General features: G+C 40.0%; 1 protein-coding gene across 3 annotated transcripts in view; it reads left to right on the top strand.

Annotated features, from left to right (window-relative positions):
- The first annotated feature begins 1841 nt into the window (after positions 1 to 1841).
- npas2 (neuronal PAS domain protein 2) overlaps positions 1842 to 24471 on the top strand; it is a 74774-nt gene continuing 52144 nt past the window's right edge. For 2 of the 3 annotated variants that reach the window (XM_064977972.1, XM_064977977.1), the window contains exon 1: positions 1842 to 1979. The gene's annotated coding sequence lies outside the window, so the exon portion shown is untranslated. Of the gene's footprint in view, positions 1980 to 23325; positions 23413 to 24471 lie in introns of those variants that run through there. The other variant, XM_064977973.1, reaches the window with a different exon arrangement.

The raw sequence follows: 24471 nt of genomic DNA on the forward strand, positions 1-24471 counted from the left end.
AGGGTTATACATGCACTATAAAATATAGAAATTCTAACCCTTCTTGGGCCAGGATTCTGGATGTGAATGTCTCTGACCAAGATAAATAACTCAAGCAAGCAAAACAACAATGACATATTAAGAAAGTACAGCTAGAATCCTTAATTGTAACAAAAACAAAGTGGACACCCGCCTCTGTTTCGGTAAAAAGTTGACAGATGTGCCTAGAGAAATGTTACCACTCTCAAGTTCATAGACAGAGGATGCAAATTATATTTTTAACCATGTTTTCAGACTATACAATGTTTGTTTACATTTACAGTAATGTTTACAAACATTGGAGTAAAACAAGGTTATATTTTGGGTTCTGATGGGGCACAACAATTGAACTAAGCTCATCAGACATTGATAGGTTGTATTCTTCAAGAATCAATAGGTATATGTCTTTAAAGTCAAAATATGGATGTAGCAACTAAGGATTCTAGCTTTAAACATTCCACACCAAAACCTTACTTGCCACAAGGTTTGATAATCTGCTGGTGAATAAGATTAGCCATGCCACACCATTGCTTATGCAAATGTGAAAATATCTCACACATAGGCTAAGTGATCATGTTGATGCAAATTTTGAATTTAATTTGTAAGTATGATAGACTATGTCACAAATTCAGTTATCTGGAAATGTATTTTCCACCTGTTAATCCATGTAAATGTGGAAATCATTAATTTAAAAAAAATTGAATGACATTTGAACGTTTCAGTGATATACTGTTGATAATGTGAATGTCTCATGGGATTTCTAAATCATTGTAGATCAAAAGTCATACTTATTTTCTATTATGAGTTGGGTTTGATTTTTTGAGGGAAAATCATAATTTGCCAATGATCATATCTGTCACCAGATGGCAATAATGTGTCCTTTATCTGTCCTGTACAGAGACTGTAAAGACCCTGTATGACCCAGTTTAACCCACCCTTTTATTCAAATTATAGTGGGCTACTTTGAGCTGTAGCATATGCCTATGTAGTTTTGTCCAATATGTGCACCACATGTCAATAGGCCAATGGTAGGCGATTATTTGAAATGGGCAATAAGGTTAGACATAAAAAGCAAATGAGTGTTAAGGTAGTGACACAATATCAGTCCATTCTGCAATTTCAATAATTTACTGCGATGGAAGTTTGCAAGTAGCAGAAGCCCTGTACTTGCAAAATAATGGTTGTTGTGTAACTTAGTTGGCTGCTGGGCACACGTCAATTTATGGTGCTTTCAAGACAACCGGGGAACTCAGAAAAATTCGAGATCAAATCATAACGTCAGTGATCTTCAAGACGCAAAGTCGGAGCTCTAAAAAGAGGCCCAAAATTGTAATTCCGAGTTGGATGACCATCAAAACGATTTTTCCAATCGGAGTTCCCAGTTGTCCTGAACGCACTGAAGTTAGAAGTCGGAGATTTTCGAGTTTCCAGTTGTTTTAATGCGACAATAGAACTAAAGATACAGCACTATGATGCATGCATAAATCGGAAAAATAGCAATGTGATAAAAATGGGATGAGGTCGTCCTGAAGCACTAGATGCCAGATGGCCTCGATCATTTCTGTGAACGAATTGGCTGAGTAGTGAATGTTGTCCATAATTTTAGGCGATGACGTTGGCGGACTACGCTTCAATGGCAATGAACTGAGGATATGCGCTCGTGCCGGACGCTCCTCCTCCCTCCCCTACTGTAGCGAATCTGGACACGACGCGCTTGGTTAGGTCACTCCCTGTAGCTCCTTTTAAGGTACGACGACGGCTGATGATGTAAATTGTGAGGTGTGTGGTTTGGAAAATGAACATCAGCAGTGAAAACACTTCGAAGTATCTCATTGCCTACAGAAACGGTGCCAGTTACTTAACACTATTTCATGGTAGGAATAGGAGTCTAAAAGCCTTGTTGTATTTGTCGGATGGGATTTTCATATCGGAATCGTCCCCTCGTTGCTGCTTTACATTAAGTAAGTTAATGCATTACTTTTACTCGCTTACAGCAAGTTCACGCGTAACCTACATTGAGTGGAGTGAGTGACATCTGGCTAAGGTTGATCGAAAGTTGATGTTCCATTGATATGCCAGTGCATGATAGTCTATGGTTTTATAGTCGTGCAGTTGTCGGAAATGGGAACTTCCAGGTGATTTCACGGTTTTCTATTAGATTACCTAATTTGACAGGCTAGACCAAGTTATTTTTATTTATTTTCATCCAGTATTAAGAATAAGGCTGCACGTTTTGGATGTGTTGAATAGCCTGTAGTCTACTTGGAAAGACAGTAGGCTATCCATGCGAGCCAGACCAGTCGTGGAATTATAGTTTCGGTCCTATATAAAAGTTACTTCGTTCTGAAGGGTTGATCGTGACCACACTGAGCACTCCTTACAACATCTAATTTATGTAGGTTAATCACTAAAAGAGACATTGTTATGTAACTCATGACTCATGAAGAAGCATGAGCCAGTTGCAGTGACGTCACGCCTCAGATGTATTTATTAAAGAATGGAAACTCAATTTACCCGTGCTGCGCAGTTGTTCTGGGCGTCAGGAGAAAATATTAGCAACGAAAGCTGTTCATCCTTATGAGAAAATGTAGGCCTATGATTGCGTGGTACGATTGATGATGATGATGGGGACTCTTCTCCACTCACACCGATCCCGAATGTATATCAGACTCGCAGAAATAGTGCTGGCTTAGTTCAGATAATGGATATTACTCACAAAAACAATCTATAATGGCAAAAAGTGTGTGGTCATCGTTGAATTACTTCAACACACACTACAATCATGTGAGACATTATTTTGAAGACATCACATTATTTAAGTTTCCATTTGCCTTGATACTGACGATTTGATGATTTTTGGCTCACAATGATCCTGATAAAGTGTTCAAGGAGCCAGGATTGGAAGCCTATGTTGATGGTTTTACTATTGTTCATCTGGTCTGTGATGAGGCTGGTCCCATGTGGTCAGGTTTTTGGTTGCCAGAGTAGGTGAGGTGAAGTAATGGTGAAGTGAGGTAGCTAAGCTTATTTTACTGAGCCAACCCACTAAGAGTTAGACTTTTAACTCAAGAGATACACTGTCTGCCCTCTACTGGCTGACATCTCCTTTTCACTTTCTTTTCCTCACTCATCTGCCCATTTTTATCTATCTCTTCGTGTAACTTCCCCTTCCATCGATAGATACTTCTACTATAGAGTACCACAGTATGAGTCATAATACCAAAACGGAAATGGTTCCTATCGCTATTTCCACAATTCATTTTTCCCTCGGGGATTTTAGAAACACTTAAAATAAGGGTTATGTGTCGTGTAGGCTTACCCTGGCGTGATGTTTTGATAACCGTGTAAAACTATGATAAGGTGACATCCTATAAATGAAACGCTAATTAGCTACTAATGTGGCTATCATAAAAAACTACAAATGCCATGATGATCTGGAAGAGGGTGCCGAATCAAGGCAAAGGTAATAATCTCTGAATTAACTATCTAATGTTAGCTAAATGTAGTAATGAATAAATTGGACAGTATTTAAATGGACAGTTCTGTGAAATGTCTTGTACAAGTTTTAAATTGACACAGTATCTGTTAGAAAAGGTGTCAGCTCGAGATGACGTGTAGGAGCTTGCAGGGAATTGTAGTTTTGCATGATGTCTACTTTGATTCCAATCAGCATGTTCAATTATGAGAGTAAATCGAGACGAATATACAGTATCAGTCAAAAGTTTGGACACACCTACTCATTCAAGGATTTTCCTTTATTTTACTATTTTCTACTTTGTAGAATAATTAGTGAAGACATCAAAACTATGAAATAACACATGTGGAATCATGTAGTAACCAAAGAAGTGTTAAACAAATCAAAATATATTTTACAGTTGAAGTCGGAAGTTTACATACACCTTAGCCAAGTACATTTATACTCAGTTTTCACAATTCCTGACATTTAATCCTAGCAAAAAATACCCTATTTTAGGCCAGTTAGCATCACTACTTTATTTTAAGAACGTGAAATTTCATAATAATAGTAGAGAGAATGATTTATTTCAGCTTTTATTTCTTTCATCACATTCCCAGTGGGTCAGAAGTTTACATACACTCAATAAGTATTTGGTAGCATTGCATGTCTTGAGATGTTGCTTCAATATATCCACATAATTTTACTTCCTCATGATGGCATCTATTTTGTGAAGTGCACCAGTCTCTCCTCTAGCAAAGCACCCCCACAACATGATGTTGCCACCCCGTGCTTCACGGTTGGGATGGTGTTCTTCGGCATTCAAGCCTCCCCCTTTTTCCTCCAAACATAATGATGGCCATTATGGCCAAACAGTTCTATATTTGTTTCATCAGACCAGAGGACATTTCTCCAAAAAGTATGATCTTTGTTCCCATGTGCAGTTGCAAACCGTAGTCTGGCTTTTTTTATGGCGGTTTTGGAGCAGTAGCTTCTTCCTTGCTGAGCGTCCTTCCAGGTTAAGTCGATATAGAACTCGTTTTACTGTGGATATAGATACTTTTGAACCTGCTTCCTCCAGCATCTTCACAAGGTCCTTTGCTGTTGTTCTGGGATTCATTTGTACTTTTCGCACCAAAGTACATTCATCTCTAGGAGACAGAATGCGTCTCCTTCCATGCTGGTTAACTATGCCTTGAATGCTAAATAAATCACTGACAGTGTCAGCAGCAAAGCATTCCCACACCATCACACCACCTCCTCCATGCTTCACAGTGGAAACCACACATGCAGAGATCATCCGTTCACCTACTCTGTGTCTCGCAAACACACGGTGGTTGGAACCAAAAATTGCAAAAAGACTCATCAGACCAAAGGACAGATTTCCACCGGTCTAATGTCCATTGCTCGTGTTTCTTGGCCCAAGCAAGTCTCTTTTTCTTATTGGTGTCCTTTAGTAGTGGTTTCTTTGCAGCAATTCGACCATGAAGGCCTGATTCACGCAGTCTCCACTGAGCAGTTGATGTTGAGATGAGTCTGTTACTTGAACTCTGTGAAGCATTTATTTGGGCTGCAATTTCTGAGGCTGGTAAATCTAATGAACTTATTCTCTGCAGTAGAGGTAACTGTGGGTTGTCGCCTCCTGTGGCGGTCCTCATGAGAGCCAGTTTCATTTATAGCGTTGAATGGTTTTTTTGAGACTGCACTTGAAGAAACTTTCAAAGTTCTTGAAATGTTCCAGATTGACTGACCTTCATGTGTTAAGCAAAGAGGATTGTCATTTCTCTTTGCTTGTTTGAGTTGTTCTTGCCATAATATGGTTTTTACCAAATCGGACTCTCTTCTGTATACCACCCCTACCTTGTCACAACACAACTGATTGGCTAAAAAGCATTAAGAAGGAAAGAAATTCCACAAATGAACTTTTAACAAGGAACACCTGTTAATTGAAATGCATTTCAGGTGACTACCTCATGAAGCTGGTTGAGAGAATGGCAAGAGTGTGCAAAGCTGTCATCAAGGCAAAGGGTGGCTTCTTTTAAAAATCTCAAATCTCAAATATATATATAAAACACTTTTTTGATTACTACATGTTTTCATATGTGTTATTTCATCGTTTTGATGTCTTCACTATTATTCCACAATATAGAAAATAGTAAATATTAAGAATATCCCTTTAATGAGTAGGTGTGTCCAAACTTTTGACTGGTACTGCATTGATAAAAGTCACCTTGTCCAAGAGAGATTTACATGGTTATCAAAACGTCACAGCATGGTAAGCCTACACGAAACACAGCCCTTATTTGAAGTGTTTCTAAAATACCATATTGGAAAATTGAATGGTGGAAAAACAATTGGAACAATTTCCCTGTTTTACAGCTAGGTTATATGAGTATTATGACACATCCACTGTGCGGCTCTATAAGGTCTTCTTAGCAAAGCTGTGTCATGGCAGTATAGAGGGTCAGTTCAAGCCTTGGCTATTTTATTTATTTATTTAACTAGGCAAGTCAGTTAAGAAAAATATCTTATTTTCAGTGACAGCCTATGGGTTAACTGCCTTGTTCAGGGGCAGAACAACAGATTTTTACCTTGTCAGCTTGGGGATTTGATCTTGCAACCTTTCAGTTACTAGTGTAATGTTCTAACCACTAGGCTACCTGCTGCCCTATAAAGGTTGAAAATATGCAACATGCTTTTTATGAGCTTTTAGAACAGATGCAGTGAGCTCTGTTAAAGAGGTGATGCCATGACCTTTACTTTCACAGAGCCCCTTGACAAGTTTTTGTTTTTAATCGAAAGGTGTACAGAGAGGAAATGGGGGTCTCTGCCCCCTCCTTATGCTGTAGAGGGTTTTCACATCTCTCTGCCTGAAAATATGCTGTGTGAATGTTAGGTAACTCATGACACGCAGCCCCTGTTGTTACGGAGCCTGCTGGAGGGAAAGTAGGTTACTGGGCCATGTCCTGCAAGCTTAAACTGAACGCTAGTTGGAATATCGCTGGGGATGCTAAGTGTGACTAGCCATGCACAAATGGAGCATGTCCATGTAAAAGCAAAGTCATTTTTTCCCCCTGTGCTCTGTCCCTTTAAGAAAGACTCTCTTCAAGGCTTTGATGAATGTTCAACTCATGATGGTTCATTTCAAGCACACAATAAATTAGTGAAACATGACTACAGGTTTATTTCATAGAGGTCTCGAGATGAGCAGTGAATTCACTTTATTCTTAGGTTTAGCTGTGAGCAGTGGGGATCGATCGCACCGCACCATTTCCTGTTTCTATAATGTACCTGAGAATGTTTCATTATGAACTCTTTTTTAACCTGAGAAGAATGTCTATTGCTGAAGTGTTTTTATTATTTTGTTATTAGGTGTAGTTGTTAAAGTGAAGCATCAAGCTCAACTCAAGTGTGCTGGCTGGAGTTTTTCTTTTAAAGGGCAGTTTTATATTACTGAAAACTTCAATTTTATGAAGCGACATTTTAGCATTGTGACACCCAGGTGAACTCCTCTATTTTGGGACATCAGTGAGGATTTAGCCTACTGCGTCGGTTCCCAAACTTTTCCGTTCTGAGGACCACCAAATCATCGTCAGTGGCTCTGATTGGACAGTGCATTCTGCTCAGCAGCAATTCAGGACACAATCTAATCATACCTGCACTTCAGAAAAGTGACTCTGCAGAGAAATAGCAATGCTCCTAATCCAGTGTAAATGCAAGTGTTAGGTAAAAAAATACATTCAGAGAATGATTCGGGAATGGATTCACTTGATTAAATCAGCCAGACTGTGGTCAGACAGAGACTGTGCCATGACCCTTTATGTCACAGACAGTTTAGGGCCAAGCCGAGAAAAGGGTTTAACTCCAAAACTATGATGGTTTGATTTGGGGGGCTAAATGCCTGGTAGCGTTAGTCGTCAATTGTCTAGTGTGTTTGTATGGGAACAGGAGGTTTGGAAGATAACAGATGTCAGGGGTTATCATAGCTTCACAGGCCAGTAGAAGGCAATAGTTAGTGATTTTGAGTACCTTTTTAACCTCCTTATATCTCTAGAATTTGAAGTAAAAATAAAGGCAGTCACGTTGGCAGTGAACAGCTGTTGCACAGCAAGCATCTATTTACGGGCCCCTCTTCACTTGTTAAATCACCTAGTGGTTGTAGTATGTTTCTTTGGGACACTGACAATGGAATGTCACATGGGTGTCAGCTGCACTGTTCCACATTAGATATCAACATAAACATGCCTCCCATCACCAACGTCATGCATTTGATGGTTGGTTTCCTGCGGCTTATGTCCTCAAGCAGTGACTGACATTAATTGACCTGGACACCGGGTGCTTGTTTCCTGGAAATTCGATGAATAGTCAACTATTTGTTTAATTCATTTTTGAAGGGGATTGCTAAGCCCTACTTTCGGCACCTAATTGGAATGGATGTAAGAGCAATAATTAACATGTCACTTCTGTACTTAAGTGACAGTCAAGTGTGATGCATCTATCAACAGGATAAGAATATGACGTACTTATAATCACCTCATGAGCAATTCCATGGTAACGGATTTACGCTTTGACTCAGTTTATTCACTTGAAATTGTATGTCAAATAAAAAACATTGATTTCAAAGTTTAACAAACCATACAAATCTATGCACAAAGACTACTTTTAACAGTTTCCACTGAAACATTTACAAAAACGTATTTAGTGGAAGAACGTTGCAGAGACAAACTTTGGTAACGGAATCGTGGTAAAATCTCCCTCAGGTTTTTATGCGACCACGTTTTCAAAAAATTCTCAAATATCTGCTCCATATTAAGATTCAAAAATATGTCTGCAGATAGAATGGGGTGTCAGCTATGACATGACACCTTGAGTTATTGAACTACAATAAGAAGTGGATTTACAGCCGGTAATGGAATTACATCATGGGTCCCTGATCTCCAATACACAGAAATGCATAATTATGGATATGAATGTCATTCTCCTCATGTTTCACAAGTGAGAGAGGGAGGGGTTGTCTAGACTTAGACTGTTTTAACATTCTTGGTTTGACCACTAGATGACAGAAGGACAAAGAAAACAGTTATGAGCTCAACATAACAGTATGGCAGTGGAAGGGAGGACAGTAGCAGGTGACCCAACTGTGGTTTATGACTATTGTGATTTCCCGTTGTTTATTTTAACTAAATATGCAGGTTTAAATTTTTTTACCTGTGTAATGATTTTAAGAAAGGCATTGATGTTTTTGGTAAGGTGCATTGGTGCAACGATTGTGCTTTTTTCTCGAATGAGCTTTTGTTAAATCATCACCTGTTTAGCGACGTAGGCTGTGATTTGATGATAAATTAACAGGCACCGCATTGATTATATTCAATGTAGGACAAAAAAGTAGTAATATCATCAACAAGTGATTTTGTTAAGATTGATTGTTTTTTATTAGATAAGTTTAATGCTAGCTAGCAACTTACCTTGGCTCCTTACTGCACTCGCGTGACAGGTTGTCAGCCTGCCACGCAGTCTCCTTGTGGATTGCAATGTAATCGGCCATAATCGTCATCCAAAAATGCTGATTACCGATTGTTATGGAAACTTGAAATCGGCCCTAATTAATCGACCATGCCGATTAATCAGTTGACCTTTAGTCTTTACATCAAGATTGTTTTTTAAAATGTATTTCTCATACCTTTTTAAGACTTTTTCTGGTAGATACTTTCTAAAACCTATTTTCCATCTGTTTATCCACAAAAGAAAGCCTTTACTTATGCCTAATTGTTAAGATTGAAAATAGTTGACAAATTTATCTAAGTCTTCTTTTCCCCAAAATATAGACTCTTCACTTTCATTTGAGACCCAAATTGATATGCTTTTATGAACTTCACAGGTTGGGGCTCATGTGTCCTTTTCGATGGAAATGTCCTCATGTAAATTATATTCTTGTGAATTTTGTGTCCTCTGCTGGGATAGGTTGAGGATACAACTACAGATGTAGGATCTTAATTTGATCACCTAGTTGCAAGAAACATTTTTTAAAATCTTGTAGTGTATTTGAGGTTTACATTTCAGACTTGATTTTCAGTTATAAAAACCCCTACAAAAATATCCATGAATCATAATCCACATAATAATTAACATATTCTGTTGCTTATTATTTTCCTGCTTTAGCAACCTTGCTCATATTAAGATCCCACATCTGTATTGATCAGTTATAATTAGGTCACATCTGAAATACACAATTCATTAATCACGCCTCCTTTTTTGAGGCAGTGGGCCCAGGCTGCATCTGTCACCAGTGTGAAGAGTGATTAAAATAACAGCTAGCATGAACTGGAGATTTTCTATTAAAGCTGCCTCTACTGGAAATTACTTGTAACTGAACTACGGCAACCTCAGTTCATTCTTTGTGGATTCCTTGAATTGAATTTAGGTGAATTGATAGCTTGTATAAACCTCTTGAACAGTGATATATTATAGAGAGTAAAGTACTGTAGATGTACATCTTTCCCCTACTCTTTTATGTCCCAATGAATAGTGATAACATTTTGATAAAAAATAAATCATAACCAACCAAGCATTTTCGGAAAGTCAGTCATGGCACCTCCACTTCTTTCAGCAGTGGGGAATAATTCTTTGCTTTTCACGTTTTGAAAAGGAAGTGTAACAAAGATGAGATCAAGGTTCACATGCTGATAATTACCCCAGTTGATAAGACATGACAGACTAAACTACAAGCATGACACAACACAATCCTATCAAGCTATGGATTATATGACATGTACTACTTAGTGCTTGTCATATAAGCAACAAATAGGCATTCCTGCTACTGTCAGACAACTCATATTTACCTAACATATTAAACATATGGTGAAAATATAGCCATTCAAATCTAGAGGTAGAAAAGCTTGACATGATAATCTAAATACAGTGCATTTGGAAAGTATTCAGTCCCCCTGATTTTTTTTCCACAATTTGTTACGTTAAAGCCTTATTCTAACCTGGATAAACATATTTTTCCCCCTCATCAATCTACATACAATACCCCATAATAACAAAGCAAAAACAGGTTTTTAGATTTGTGCAACTGAAATATCACATTTACATAACTATTCAGACCCTTTACTCAGTACTTTGTTGAAGCACCTTTAGCAGCGATTACGGCCTCGAGTGTTCTTGGGTATGACGCTACGAGCTTGGAACACCTGAATTTGTGGAGTTTTTCCCATTTTTCTCTGCAAATCCTCTCAAGCTCTGTCAGGTTGGATGGGGAGTGTCGCTGCACAGCTTTGGCCACTCAAGGACATCAGAGACTTGTTCCAAAGCCACTCCTGTGTTTTCTTGGCTGTGTGCTTAGGGTCGTTGTCCTGTTGGAAGGTGAACCTTCGGCCCACTCTGAGGTGCTGAGCACTATGGAGCAGGTTTTCATCAAGGATCTCTCTGTACTTTGCTCCGTTCATCTTTCCCTTGATCCTGACTACTCTCCCAGTCACTGCTGCTGAAAAACATCCCCACAGCATGATGCTGCCACCACCATGCTTCACCGTAGGGATGGTGCCAGGTTTCCTCCAGACGTGACACTTGGCATTCAGGCCAAGAGTTCAATCTTGGTTTCATCAGAGCAGAGAATCTTGTTACTCATGGTCTGAGAGTCCTTCAGGTGCCTTTTGGCAAACTTGAAGCGGGCTGTCATGTGCCTTTTACTGAGGAGTGGCTTCCGTCTGGCCTCTCTACCATAAAGGCCTGATTGGTGGTGTGCTGCAGAGATGGTTGTCTTTCAGGGAGGTTCTCCGATCTCCTCAGAGGAACTCAAGAGTTACCATTGGGTTCTTGGTCACCTCCCTGACCAAGTCCATTCTACCCCGATGGCTCAGTTTGGCCAGGCGGACAGTACTAGGAAGAGTCTTGGTGGTTCCAAACTTCTTCCATTTAAGAATGATGGAGGCCACTGTGTTCCTGGGGACCTTCAATGCTGCAGAACTTTTTTGGTCCTCTTCCCCAGATCTGTGTCTCGACACATTCCTGTCTCGGAGCTCTACGGACAATTCCTTTGATCTAATGGCTTTTTCTCTGACATGCACTGTCAACTTTGGGATCTTATATAGACAGGTGTGTGCTTTTCCAAATCATGTCCAATCAATTGAATTTACGATAGGTGGACTCCAAGTTGTAGAAGCAGCTCAAGGATGATCAATGGAAACAGGATGCACCTGAGAGAAATTTCGCATCTCATAGAAAAGGGTCTGAATAGAATAATATCTAAATAAGGTATTTCTGTTTTTTATGGTTAATTTTGCAACATTTCTAAAACCTGTTTTCGCTTTGTCATTATGGGGTATTGTGTGTAGATTGAGGAACATTTTTTATTTAATCAATTTTAGAAAAAGGCTGTAACGTAACAAAATGTGGAAAAAGGAAAGGGGTCTGAATACTTTCCGAAGGGACTGTATATCAGGTAGCTTGTGGTGCAGTATGTCATTAAGCATAAAATCCTGGTGATCCTGTGTGCTGTAGTAGTACTGTAGCATTCCTTGGTATACTTGGCGGCGGCTTCATTCACCCAGTGGAACTATGTTGCACATGACCCTTGAGAGTATGTCTGGAATTCATGTCACCCTCTTTAACCTTCTTACTGTGACAGACGAAATGTTCAGCTCGGGTTATAACTGCCAGTACAGACGTCATTAGCCTCTCTGCTGATGTCGCTCATCTCTGGTCCACAGCACACTGTCTTTGTACTCACTAGCTACAGGCAGAGACCTACTAGGGCATGACAAGACACTTAATTGCTTTACCTTTTATGTTCCTTTTTTCCGGTTGTTCAAATATGATTAATGTTTTGTGTGTCAGCATCTCGCTTCAGAGAATCCATGGAAATTAGTTAGGGGAAATGGCATAACGTTTCTCACAGCATTGTTTTTCCCCATAGCACAGTAAGCTGTGGGGTGGTTACTGTAAGTAGATGACCTGGAATCCTCAAACATACTGTGATCAGTGCAGCTTGTTCATGGAAGTGTCCTCCCACATAATGAGTCTAGTTAACTTAGAGGTGAATTTACTTCAATCTGGGTGTATTTTAATCCTTGACTGTGTGCAAGACAGGGAGGCCTTCTGTATATCTGGGCTATTCTTTTTTTCTGGAGTGTCTATTCTCATGTCTGGTTGTGATAATCCTGGCTGCTCAGGCTTTACCGGAGTCTCCCAAGGCAAAAGGTCACAGTCAAGGGTTGGGTGTGGCTACACTGGTGCTCTCAGAGGAAGACAGTTTGGTTTCACAATCTGAGTAGGCCCAGCCCTTCAGATCTTGTTCTCAGGGTGTTGGTTGTGCGTCTCTATTACTGACGTAATCATTTGTTTGTGTTACGGAATACTACAATGTACAGACGGTCCATGGATTGTCTGAGGCGCCACTCCCTGAACATTTAATACATTTGCAAATGTCTAATTCACTGTACAGTAGAGCAGTGCTTCCCAAATGTTTTCACTCATGCCACACCAGAAAGCCCCTACCTCTCTGCCAACCCCTTGTACCCCACCGTTTAGGAACCACTGCAGTAGAGTGTAGGTCTGACAACTCCCTGGTATTTACACCTGTTCAAACATCTGAATGGATCAGGATACTGTACATGTCATTTTTTACAGGTTATAAACTTTTACTCGCAAGGGTTCAAATGTCAAAACTGTGCAAATTCTTTGTACACATGTCAAGAGTGAGACATATATATAATATAAATATAATAATATATATCCCACTTAGCAGACGCTTTTGTCCAAAGCGACTTACAAGTCGGCTGGGGCCACTACTTTTACATATGGGTGGCCCCAGCGGGAATCGAACCCACGACGCTTGGCATTGCAAGCGCCATGCTCTACCGACTGAGCCACACAGGACCCATGTCTGACTGGTTACCGTAAGCAGTTTCTGGTGAAAGCATTGGCATTCCCAGACCAGACTAGAGGGAGGATAGGGAGATGTGCTAAACTCTTACACAATGAGGAAAATGAGGTAGCAATTGACAGGAATAGGATCATATTTTTCATGGGTAGTTTGCTTTCACTCTCAAAGCTGTTCCAGTGTGCTTTGCTTCCAACTGTATCAGCTGCACCTCTTAAATGTATGTGGTTTATTATAATGATGGTGACGATGATGATACTTTGTCCGCCGAAAGTATCTCTTCAGGGTATTGTAACATAATCAGGGCCTTTCTGCAGCCAATAATTGAATTAAAGATGTAACCTCCTCTCAGAGCTTGTGTGCACAAAGTGTGAGCTGCATGGTCCTTCCACCCGTGCCCTAGAATCATGACCTACATACTGTATCTGCTCACACACAGCTTTAGGTAATTGTCATCATGTAGGCCGCACAGATCATGTCTTTTGCTCCTGAGCAGGACGGTATAAGAGGCCTGTTCAATCATAGGACTGATGATTTATTTATTTTGTGGTGTATGCTTAGCAGTTTGTTAAACTGTAATACATTTCTGAAATCTATGTAGTGTAATAGTGAAGAAGTATTTAATAAAAAATAAAAACATCTTTACCAAGCTACATAAATAATAATATTTCGTTTTTTAAGTTGAGTATTATTCAAACGGTCACTTTTTAAATAAATGCAATAAAGCAGAGTCTATTGAATGTTGGTATAAATTATTTAACTTATGTTTATTCCCCTGGTAGTTTCAACATAATTCATAAGTTGCAAAGACATTTGCTTTAGGCCCAGTTCATAATGAAACCCTTTGAATAATTGATTTACCTGATGTTCATTTATAAATTATAACATTTGTACAGGGACTCTATTTGCTCGCTCTCTGAATTATTCATGAATCTGAACTTGTCTTAATTGATTGATCCAGATTAGTACTATCAAACATCTCCGAATAAGGTATTCCCTAGAGTTATCTGAATTATATAGGGCGGCAGGTAGCTTAGCTGTTAAGAGGTTTGGGCCAGTAACTGAAAGGCCACTGATTCCCCCGAGCCGGCTAGGTGAAATGTCTGTCGATGTGCCCTTGAGCAAGACACTTAATCTTAATTGCACCTGTAAGTCACTCTGGATAAGAGTTTCTACTACAATGTATGGTTTTGCTGTTACCAATGGATTATTTATGAATATTCACCTTTGGATGTTTATTTTTTTGTCACCTAATGATTGTTCATTTCTTGGTCAATCACTATATTCATGTCACTCATCATTTTGAAGATAACAAATACATTGATTGCATGCTTTGTAGGCTGCTTGTTTACTTATTGTAAGGTCCATTAGTGTCATGAGGTTTATGCTTAAGCAAACTATCCAGTTACTTTCTGTTAAGCTGCTTGATAAGATCAGATATCCTCATTTTATCTCAATGTGGAATATGTGAACATACTGAGCATACTCAGTTCCTGCATGCATGGCATGAAATGAATTCTGAGGTACAGTCTAGATTTGATTTGTGATTATTTAGACCTGTCAGCTGCTCTCCACTCACATGATACCTGCTGCCTCAAGGCCTCCAAAGGTGTCTCATTTGGAAACATTATCTACACAATACATCTCAAACGGTCATAAGGACAGGATGACCTTTTGCCAGATGAGATGGGACATGGGGCGTTTCATTTTGCTAAGAAATAAAAGCTATGTTAAACAATTTTAAGCCTTGTAAACATCAATTGCATGAAAAATGTATCAACAATTTACTCTTAGTTTTGCCAACAAGGATGAGGCTACATTTAAAAGGTTTAGGTTAGGATTGCATCAGACTTTAGAAAGCTAGTCCTCAGTAGAAAGCCAGTCCTCAGTAGAAAGCCAGTCCTCAGTAGAAAGCTAGTCCTCAGTAGAAAGCCAGTCCTCAGTAGAAAGCCAGTTCTCAGTAGAAATCCAGTCCTCAGTAGAAAGCCAGTCCTCAGTAGAAAGCCAGTCTTTAGTAGAAAGCTAGTCCTCAGTAGAATGCCAGTCCTCAGTAGAAAGCCAGTTCTCAGTAGAAATCCAGTCCTCAGTAGAAAGCTAGTTCTCAGTAGAAAGCAGTCCTCAGTAGAAATCCAGTCCTCAGTAGAAAGCTAGTCCTCAGTAGAAATCCAGTCCTCAGTAGAAAGCCAGTCCTCAGTAGAAATCCAGTCCTCAGTAGAAAGCTAGTCCTCAGTAGAAATCCAGTCCTCAGTAGAAAGCCAGTCCTCAGTAGAAATCCAGTCCTCAGTAGAAAGCCAGACCTCAGTAGAAATCCAGTCCTCAGTAGAAAGCCAGTCCTCAGGAGAAAGCCAGTCCTCAGGAGAAAGCCAGTCCTCAGGAGAAAGCCAGTCCTCAGTAGAAAGCCAGTCCTCAGTAAAAAGCCAGTCCTCAGGAGAAAGCCAGTCCTCAGTAGAAAGCCAGTCCTCAGTCTTGTGGAAACGAGGCCATTCTGAGACTAACTTCCAATAATTGTGTACCTATGGTAGGACTCTGCTTTGAGTCAGTGAGTTGAGGGGAAGAACTGCGTTGGCTGATGGAAAAGGGAGGACCGCATGCGTTTCCACCACACAATGTTTCCATGGGAACACAGAGAGAACCGAAGTACCACAGCCTGATACATTTTATTTGATTTAACTTTTATTTTGGCAGGGATCATGCAGATGAGCCCAGTAATTAATGACAGTCAGTGCATCAAATGACGACTGTGATGACATCACGACACCAGCATCACAGATGCCTGCTAGAGGTAGTTTGGCTCAACATCTCTTTGATTGCAATGTTAAGACACTTTATTTTTTCTAAGATCTGAGGGTAACAGCTAGGCTTTAGGTACAGGGGAGTGACACACGCTGCAGTCCCTCAATTTATTACGTAGAAGGGGACCATTTATGAACACTGAGTGTCATCCCATTATCCAATCGCCTGACCTACATAACAGAGGAACTAATCTCTACGTAGGTGGATGGTGAATAATGCAGTAAACTGTGGGTGATCTTTATGAATCATAAATGCCGCAGACTTGTTGGCCGCTGGCATAGGATGGTTATTTCAGTGTGATACAGCAGCATCATCCTGGAATCAGTTCACTCTGGGATCATCATGCAATAAGAGTACATTTTTGACAAGCATGAGTGAATGTTTTTTAGGTTTTACTCAGATAACCTTATTTCAATCAAAACTATGGTCAATATACACTACATGGCCAAAAGGATGTGGACACCCCTTCAAATGAGTGAATTTGGCTATTTCTGCTACATCCATAACTGACAGGTGTATAAAATCGAGCACACAGCCATGCAATCTCCATAAACACATATTAGCAGTAGAATGTCCTGTACTGAAGAGCTCAGTGACTTTAAACATGGCATCATCATAGGATGCCACCTTTCAAACACGTCAAGTCGCTCTGGATGGGAGTCTGTTAGATGACTGAATGTAATGTAAATGCTGGATGGTTTCACTGCAAGTAGATTCTATGTTTTAATATTCAATAAAGATAAAATAAATACAAAAATGGTTCACCATGTGCTATGCCACATGTCAGCTGGAGTGGTGTTAAGCTCGCCGCCGTTGGACTCTGGAGCAGTAGAAACGTGTTCTCTGGAGCGATGAATCACGCTTCACCATCTGGCAGTCCGACAGACCAATCTGGGTTTGGTGGATGCAAGGAGAATGCTACTTGCCCGAATGCATTGTGCCAACTGTAAGGTTTGGTGGAGGAGAAATAATGGCCTGGAGCTGTTTTTCATGGTTCGGGCTTGGCCCCTTAGTTCCAGTGAAGGGAAATCTTAACACTACAGCATACATTCTAAACGATTCTGTGCTTCCAACTTTGTGGAAACAGTTTGTGGAAGGACCTTTCCTGTTTCAGCATGACAATGCCCCGTGCACAAAGCGAGGTCCATACAGAAATGGTTTGTCAAGGTTGGTGTGGAAGAACTTGACTGACCTGCACATAACCCTGACCTAAACAATTAGTGAGGCCTAATTGCCCAACATTGCCCAACATCAGTGCCCCTACTTCACTAATGCTCTTGTGGCTGAAAGGATGTTCCAACATCTAGTGTTAAGCATTCCCAGAAGAGTGGAGACTGTTATAGTAGCAAAATGGGGGACCAAGTCAATATTCATGATTTTGGAATGAGATGTTTGACGAGCAGGTGTCCACATACTTTTGGTTATATAGTGTTTTTGAATAATGCTGATTTAAAAACTGGCCCCGTCAACACCAAAATGGGCACATTTTTCTATCTAATAAAATATATATAATTACAATGATGGCATCATGGTTCATTGAAAGATCAATCATTTTCCTAATTGAATGGATAACTATAATTCTAAGAGACACAACCAAGAATATGGCATAGTTATCATAGCTTAACATTATCACAAATGCTTGCAAAATAGCAAGGGTAAAGTCAGCAATATTATTTGCCATATGAGTAAATTAGTCTGTTATACTGTATGCAGATGAATGAAACCACATGCACATCAACTTTTTAAAGGGTACTGTAATTAATGAAACATACTTGCAATTAACCATATTCCCTTGATATTAATTAAGCATGGGACTCTGAAAATAGTTATATTTCTTTAATTATGCCTTTGAGCAGCGTTGTCTTCGCAGACCTGTAAGAACAGTGGTTAATGTGTCAACTGTCAGTCATTTTTTTCACTACTCAGAGATTATATGGAAAGCAATTGCTGTAGCCGGTAACACAAATGCTCTTCACAGCCTGCAAGCCTCTGATTTAATTAAGCTGTCATTTGTGTTTTCTGTGTGATAAAAAAAGTGTCTCGTAGTTAAATTCAAAACAGGTCACCTTAATTATAGGCTCCTACATTGTTTAATTAGTTTGAGACTTTCCTCATCTCCTCTTATACAATAGACCCACATGTAAATGTTCATTTACCATTCATCATGAGCTAGGCCTAGTGTAGCTTAAGGCTTTAATGAAAGAACATTAGTCTGATAATAAAACACATTAATAGACAGAGAGAGGGAGAGAAAGTTGTAGGTTGTTCATAACTGTAGCCTTGCTTATTATGGTCTATGACGCAAGTGTGTAGATGCAAGTGCCATACATATACAGTATGTAAGGTGTACTAGGTTATAAAAGTAAGGGCAAAATTCCTCATTTCAGGTTAGGATTGTGTCTTGAACTAGACAAATAGGGGGTGGTGTGTCTCTGTGTCTCTGACTGAATGATTGTTGAAGGGAAATCAGCCATCTAAAACCTGCCAGAATTTCTGCATCAACTTGCATTTTGTCATTACGAGATTAAGAGTTATTATTGTGTTATTAATATATTACTACTGCAATAGGCAAAAGTTTATACAATATAATTAAATAGAATAAAACAGGAAATGATCTCATGATTATTTAGATACACAGGACATGGCAATGGAGGAGACAAAATGAAAGAGCTGATTGTGGACTTCAGGAAACAGCAGAGAGACCACGCTCATTTGCACATCGCCGGGATCACAGTGGAGAAGGTGGAAAGCTTCAAGTTCCTCGGCGTACACATCACTGAAAATCTGAAATGGTCCACCCACACAGATAGTGTGGTGAAGTAGGAGGCTGAAGAAATTCGGCTTGGCCCTTAAGACCCTCACTAACTTTTACAGATGCACAGTTGAGAACATCCTGTAGGCCTGGTACTGCAACTGCACCTCCCACAACCGCAGGGCTCTCCAGAGGCCCAACGCATCACCGGGGGCACACAGGAAGGCCAAAAAAATCATCAAGGACATCAACCACCCATACCACGGCCTGTTCACCCCGCTATCATCCAGAAGGCGAGGTCAGTACAGGTGCATCAAAGCTGGGACCGAGACCGAAAAACAGCTTCTATCTCAACGCCATCAGACTGTTAAATAGCCATCACTAGCCAGCTACCACCTGCTTACTCAACCCTGCACCTTAGAGGCTGCTGCCCTATATACATAGACATGTAATCACTGGCCACTTTAATAATGGAACACTAGTCACTTTTATAATCTTTACATACTGCTTTACTCATCTAATATGTACAAAATTTTGTACATTTGCCCACTGACAAAGAAATTATCAGTCTATAATTTTAATGGTAGGTTTATTTGAACAGTGAGAGACAGAATAACAACAAAAAAATCCAGAAAAACGCATGTCAAAAATGTTATAAATTGATTTGCATTTTAATGAGGGAAATAAGTATTTGACCCCTCTGCAAAACATGACTTAGTACTTGGTGGCAAAACCCTTGTTGGCAATCACAGAGGTCAGACGTTTCTTGTAGTTGGCCACCAGGTTTGTCCCGCTCCTCTTTGCAGATCTTCTCCAAGTCTTTAAGGTTTTCGAGGCTAGGCCACTCCAGGACCTTAATGTGCTTCTTCTTAAGCCACTCCTTTTTTGCCTTGGCTGTGTGTTTTGGGTCATTGTCATGCTGGAATACCCATCCACGAACCATTTTCATTGCCCTGGCTGAGGGAAGGAGGTTCTCACCCAAGATTTGACGGTACATGGCCCCGTCCATCGTCCCCTTAGCAGAAAAACACCCCCAAAGCATAATGTTTCCACCTCCATGTTTGACGGTGGGGATGGTGTTCTTGGGGTCATAGGCAGTATTCCTCCTCCTCCAAACACAGCGAGTTGAGTTGATGCCAAAGAGCTCCATTTTGGTCTCATCTGACCACAACACTTTCACCCAGTTGTCCTCTGAATCATTCAGATGTTCATTGGCAAACTTCAGACGGGCATGTATATGTGCTTTCTTTAGCAGAGGGACCTTGCGGGCGCTGCAGGATTTCAGTCCTTCATGGCATAGTGTGTGACCTATTGTTTTCTTGGTGAGTATGGTCCCAGCTGCCTTGAGATCATTGACAAGATCCTTCCGTGTAGTTCTGGGCTGATTCCTCACCATTCTCATGATCATTGCAACTCCACGAGGTGAGATCTTGCATGGAGCCCCAGGCCGAAGGAGATTAACAGGTCTTTTGTGTTTCTTCCATTTGCGAATAATCGCACCAACTATTGTCACCTTCTCACCAAGCTGCTTGGTGATGGTCTTATAGCCCATTCCAGCCTTGTGTAGGTCTACAATCTTGTTCCTGACATCCTTGGAGAGCTGTTTGGTCTTGGTCATAATGGAGAGTTTGGAATCTGATTGATTGATTGCTTCTGTGGACAGGTGTCTTTAATACAGGTAACAAACTGAGATTAGGAGCACTCCCTTTAAGAGTGTGCTCCTAATCTCAGCTCGTTACCTGTATTAAAGACACCTGGGAGCCAGAAATCTTTCTGATTGAGAGGGGGTCAAATACTTATTTCCCTCATTAAAATGCAAATCAATTTATAACATTTTTGACATTCGTTTTTCTGGATATTTTTGTTGTTATTCTGTCTCGCACTGTTCAAATAAACCTACCATTAAAATTATAGACGGATCATTTCTTTGTCGGTGGGCAAACGTACAAAATCAGCAGGGGATCAAATACTTTTTTCCCTCACTGTATATACTGTATTCTATTCTACTGTATTTTAGTCAATGCCACTTCGACATTGCTCGTCCTGATATTTATATAATTCTGAATTCCATTCCTTTACTTTTAGATTTGTGTGACATGTTAAATACTATTGCATTGTTGGAGCTTGGAACACAAGCATTTCGCTACACCCGCACTAACATCTGCTAAATATGTGTATGTGACCAATAAAATGTGATTTGATTACAGAAGAGAGGGCATGTCTTGCCATCAGTGAGTGTAGAAGTGACTCCCCTGGTGTGAATGTGCATACTAAGTACTAAGGGACTTTTGAATCTGATTTTGCTCTATCGGTTTGACTATTGCTGGCATTGAAAACCAAGCCTTGTATTATCCAGCTTGTGCTTCACAGTATTTCCAAAGGTCTCAAAAGGAAAGAAACAGTCCTGTTTTGTATCCAGTGTGAGTTCGTAGACAGGTCTTGGAGCTGAAGCCTGTATAGAAAGAACATATTTCCACCCCTGAGACTTTAGCTGCAGACATTTTACATTTTTCTACAGGAAGCTTATGGCAGTAATTAGTTATTCATTTACTGACACGTTTAAAGTTGAAACGTGCACAAGATATGTGTCCTGATGTTCAATTTCATAGACAAACAACGTAATAAGGTTTTATTGCAGCCAGTGAGGTAGTTACGGCTGTTATGGCTGGGGAAGCCTTCTCATTCATATGATTCCCTTTTCATGAGGAGGTTGTCGAACGCTGTGTGTTGTGGACTAAATGTCACCTGGACCCCGGCAACAAATGCAAATTGTAAGTTGTCTAGTTTAAAAGATAAATATAAAATACAGATGAGTGATTCAAATTATTTTGATGCTACAGAAAAAAACGGTGGAACAGTTCTATGGGAACAGACTTAACCTAGGACAGAAAGGTGGTTTAATACATTTGAATATCATTGTTAAATTGAGAGTGTATGTGATACAGTTCTTAGACTGTGTGTGACTCAGTTGTGATTGGCATGAGTAGTCCTTCCATCTGTCATGTCCCTCACAGGTGGCTGCATGGGTGTGATATCTCACTACATATATGTGTACAGTAGCCTGCATTTTGTGTATGTGTACAGTAGCCTGCGTTTTGATACTCATAAAGCATTGAGTAACATGTGTTTGTTAATAGATAAGAGCAGCTTCCAAACACATTTATTGATATATCAATATTTCCAGTGTAGCGGAAGTGAACAAGCGAGGCTAGTGGTGAAGGGACATTTCATGCACAGGGTATTCATGGAACTGGAGACTGGCCTTACTGAATAATGTTTTTGTTTAAAAAAATACAGGAGAGTATGTAGAATCTGAATCTGTGTGTCGACCATGTGTGCACTGTAAATGTGGGTTTGTGTGTGGTTGTGACAGTTTATCAGATCTTGGGCTATTTCCCATAACTGGGTTGTGTATATACAGTATCTCATTGGAGAAAGCATCCGAGCGAACAAAACAGCGCCCCTCTGTCTCTGTATGTGTAGGCCATCTATCTGATGCGGTCTGGTCATAAAGAGTATGACGTTGTTGCTGCCAGTAGCATGGAATGCAAGAGAAGCATATGGTGAGCATATGGTTTCACTTGATTAAAAAAGTTTAAAATAATAGCCAATCATCATTGAGCTAAACTGAGTGAGCTCAACTCCACACCCCAAACAAGTGTCAACGGAAGCCAGTTTGGATTTGGCTTCACTCCTATTAAATAGAAATACATCATCGATAGAAACAACTTGAATTGTTGCATCTTGTTGTGTTGTTGTCCTCCGGTGGCTAGCCAGCTAGCTAAAATGGCCCCTTTACTAAATTAGCCATGGATGGAGATAGGGATTTGGACTTGTGGTTTTACTAAATTCTCTGTACTGGCCAATGATTATACCGGCGATTCTGATCCAAGCATAAAATACAATGTGCCCCTGGACTGAGAGGATGGAAGTTCAATATGTGTAATGGGTGCTTGCTGATGGCAGGGAAGTCAGACGCAGGAGAACTAACTTGGTATAAACGGAGTCGTTTAATAAGTGCTCACAAAACTCAGAAAACCAAAATATACAAAATAATAAAAGTGGGTACAAAACCCGTCGCACACCAGAACATAACTTGAACATAACATACAATCACCGACAAGGACATGAGGGGAAACAGAGGGTTAAATACACAACATGTAATTGATGGGATTGGAACCCGGTGTGAAGGAAGACAAGACAAAACCAATGGAAAATGAAAAATGGATCAGCGATGGCTAGAAGATTGGTGACGTCGACCGCCGAACACCGCCCGAACAAGGAGAGGGACCGACTTCGGCGGAAGTCGTGACAATATGTAGCTAGATGTAGAAGCCTTATGTTAGCTATCTAACGGTGCCCATGAAAGAAAGTTTGGCTAGCGAGCAAGCATTTTAGCCAGGTAGCCTAGGACAACAAAAAAATAAAAGTGTGTACTGTATGACAGAGTCATAGACCATTTCATCAACATGAAAGAGAGGAGGATGGCATTGGCGTCTCTTTACAAGTAGGGTGAGTCAACATGTTTTTTCTACTTGTACGAACACACATACAAACACACACACACAAATCAGAACCATGGACAGCAACACCATACTGTATTTAGCTTACGTTGATTGGACTAAATTGTTTTTGCTATAATTTAGTTGTCATTGTATTAGACTAAGCATATGTCATTTGATGTTGAAATGTTGAAGTTGAAATGGTGCTGAAATAGTGGAGGCAGCTCCTGTTTTCTTTGCAACTTTCAGTAACTCTCTGTGGTTCTAAATCAATAGTTGTTTAGTAGTCAGAACATTTCGGGAACATGAACTTTCTTAACCATGCTGTAGGTCATGTAACTCTTTGTGACATGCAATATGTTTTGTGGACTTCACCGGACAGTGGTTACTCTCCGGTTTTGTGATGAAACAAAGATGTGGATTTATTCTGCCACTGGATCTTCTTATTGTCTCGGCCTTAGGCCTTTTTTTCTCGGCCTTAGGACTTTATATCACGGTGGCAAGGCATATGAACTAACAGGCTATAGAGCAAACAATGCAATTTTGACATGTTGTAATATGGCTTTTTTTTCTTTATTGTAGCTCTACTGCAGTTAGGGCAAGATATTTTATTAGAATAGGCCTAAGAATTGTGAAAATAATTTCCCCTTGTACAGTATGTTGACCTACTGCAAAGACTGGTAAAATGTCATTCATCTTCATCTCAGAACTTTTCAGGATCAAATTGTAATAACAATATTTGATAGACAACCTAACCTGATTTGTCACCATGTCATGAATTGCCAGCCTACAGGCTACATGAAACAGGTAACACAAAGGTGAGGCCTCAATTGTATACGTCATTAGCAACGTTACTATAAACGTTATTACAGTGATCGGGAGCCAAAACCATTGACAGCAAACCTCGAACCTATCAGAGATACTACATGTCCCGCTCTCTACCCCATGATGTTGGCTACAACGTTTAATGGAATAAACTCGGCACTGAAATTAATACAGACGTTCGAATTCAGAATAATGTGACCTAAATGCCGTTCAAGTGTTAGTATTATCCGAACTATTATTTTTC

Source organism: Oncorhynchus masou, chromosome 11 (genome assembly GCF_036934945.1).
Source record: "Oncorhynchus masou masou isolate Uvic2021 chromosome 11, UVic_Omas_1.1, whole genome shotgun sequence".
Taxonomy (NCBI): Eukaryota; Metazoa; Chordata; class Actinopteri; order Salmoniformes; family Salmonidae; genus Oncorhynchus; species Oncorhynchus masou.